The following is a 2,936-nucleotide window of genomic DNA, read 5'->3' as shown; positions in this document are numbered from 1 at the left end:
TTAAAGCAAACAGACTTAGACACATCCTGACAACAGCTGCAAACTCCCATCCTGAGGTGGGTGTGAATCTGAAACATTATAGTAATTGAGAAAATAGCAGTAATGTGTTGCTCTGAAAAAACAAACAAACAACAACAACAAAAAAAAACATTACTTTCACAAATACTAAAAGGAAAGATCAAGATTATGACAATCTAACCAAGATAATATGTTTCATAGCTCAGGACCAGAAGACTAGCTCACAAAAGAGCAAACTTGAAGTTGTAAAATAATGATAAAATGAATAGTTAAAATGAAATAACCTCTCACAGATTTCCTAGGTTTGTCATTGCTGTTGTATTGGATTTGCATTCATTTATCACAGTGGGCTTGGCTACTGGACACAAGAACCCAAACAAACCACACTTAAAAAATGTTTTTTTATTTTTTTTGCTACCGGCTTCATTCAAATCGAATTCCACATAATCCTTGAAATTGTGGTACTATTTATATTCATTGTGTGCAGTCTATTCAAATGTGTAAAACAGACTTTTTAAGCTGTTTGAATAACATTTGGTCAGTTCCCAGCATCCTTTGCATGGGACTGAACGAGTAGTGTAAATGTTCAACATTTACTGTTATTTTGTGTTGTGTTGGTCCTTACCCTTGCCAGTGTCAAATGCTTAGTTGCAGTTGGATTTACAATAGAAAAGTTTATGTTTTCAGACTGTGCTGAAGAGTGGCAGATGTGCTATAGGCGCTAATGTGAATGAAGATTATACTGTATGTTCTTTAGTTAAGATGTATCTTTGTCCTCTGTGGTTTTACCAAATATTATTTTCAAAACGTTAAAGTGTGTTTTTGCTAGCTAGTAGTTAGAGATAGTTTGGCATGTCTAATTGTTTGGGTTCTACTCAATTCAGTGAGTGCAATTATGGTCGTTTTCAGTCTTATGTTTTTCAAAACAATTTGTACTATGACAAATTCTTATAACCCTACAGATCTATTTGTTGCATACATCAACATATCTCAGACTAATAACAGTTCGTCTTGGCTAGGAAATAATCCCACACAGGTTCATTAACGTAACAGGGTACAATCTGACAGCTTGAATGTAAAGCAGAGAATTGTTAAATTGTTAAAATAGTTATATTGGAAGAAATCTCTGGCAGCAACTAACCAAACTCTGTAGCTAAGGTCCATGAGCTTTTTATCATTGCACCAATGTGTTCATGCTTCCACATAGACAAAATCAATATACCACCTCATTAGAGACTGAAGGACATTCAAGATGAGATCTGCAGGATAAAAACAAGTATGAAGCAATATACTGTTCAGTTTTTGCAAAATATGAAAAGAAAATGAAAAAAAAAAAAAAAAAATAGCTCAAACCAAAATTGAGAACCCTTCAGATTAAGTTTATTCATAAGAATGAAAGTTTCCACTCATCTAACATCTCAAACGAACTGAAAGAAAACAGAGACTGTGTTATACTAGAGCATGTAAATCTCTATTCAACAACTTATTAAAATTCCTCCTTTGGGTGCAGGCACACATACGAATCAGATCTGGCGTCTCTTTGTCTTGCATCATTTATGTGTTGCCAGGGCAAGATACAACAGAGATGCACAGCCCACTGGCAAAGACCTGTGCCGTGTTTGGAGGAATCATGGCTGCTGTGGATTTCTTGCCTATTTAATCAGGATGGGAAAGTCTCTGCTCCTGAGGTGGAACATATTTGCATAAAGATACTTCTACCATGACTGGACACTCCTGTATCAGACTCTTCTGAGAGTTCACTTCTCGAACTGTACAGATGTGAACAGAATCAGTGATGTGTGGATTTCTCTACCTTGGTTCACATGGTTTCAAATTTGGTTCATGCAGCCATTTTACATTATAGATATAAAATAAACAGGTCTTATAATTTACAAAGCTATGCAAACCATTTCAAAGAACATAACTTTAAAGAACATAACTTTAACTTTACATAGCATAACAACCTTACAGAACAAAACATCACATAACACAACAACATAACAACTTTACATATCATAACAACTTTAAAGAACATAACTTCACATACCACAGCAACGTCTCGGTTACGTATGTAACCCTCGTTCCCTGAAGGAGGGAACGGAGACGTCACGTCGGATGACCGACGAATCAGCATTCCCCTTCTGCCGGCCTCCGTGACAGACAAAGAGCTGGTCTGAGGTCCTGAAGCTTGCGTCCGGTCAGCGTAGCACCTTAAGGCTCAGACGGGACAGCAAGCTAGGGCTGGGTCTGCCTCCTCCGAGGGCAGCGCTTGGAGGCTCACCACCTGATCCCTGAAGGGAGTAGCGGGAACCTTGGGCACATAGCCGGGCCGGGGCCTGGTCCCAAGAGGGTATAGAGGGGGGCCGTGGAGGATTTAACCTTCTCGCCCCCTTAAGGAACCTGACGACCAGGTCCTGCTTCCCCAGCGACCTCCTTCTACGGGGTCGTGGTTTAGCAGCGATTGCAGCGACATAAACTTTAAGGGTGGAGGGAGACAGAACTGCTGGGCAAGTTCTCCACCGTGTCACCGAAAAGGCCGGCCTGGGACACGGGGGCGTTCAAGAATCGTGTCTTGTCCGTCTTGCGCATGTCAGCCAGTCACAGCCAGAAATGGCACTCCTGGACCACCATAGTGGACATCGCACGACCCAGAGACCGCGCCGTAGCCTTCGTCGCTCGTGGCGCGAGGTCCGCCGCGGTGCGGAATTATCTGCGAACTTCCGGAGCGTCACCACCCTCGTGCAAGTCCCTCAGTGCCTTGGCCTCGTGCACTTGCAATTACGCCGTAGCAATTTCGCTGGCCAGTCGAGTACCTACAGACCCGGGGGGGAGGCACGGTTCTCCCTGCCGGTTGGAGGCGGTATTAGGACACAACTGCATCGCAACCGACCGCTCCACCGGGGGGACCCTTGTAACTT

Source organism: Sinocyclocheilus anshuiensis, unplaced genomic scaffold, assembly GCF_001515605.1.
Source record: "Sinocyclocheilus anshuiensis isolate Anshui unplaced genomic scaffold, SAMN03320099.WGS_v1.1 scaffold152, whole genome shotgun sequence".
NCBI classification, from domain to species: Eukaryota; Metazoa; Chordata; class Actinopteri; order Cypriniformes; family Cyprinidae; genus Sinocyclocheilus; species Sinocyclocheilus anshuiensis.
The sequence above is the reverse complement of the archived record's forward strand: the minus strand, read 5'-3'. Positions refer to the sequence as shown.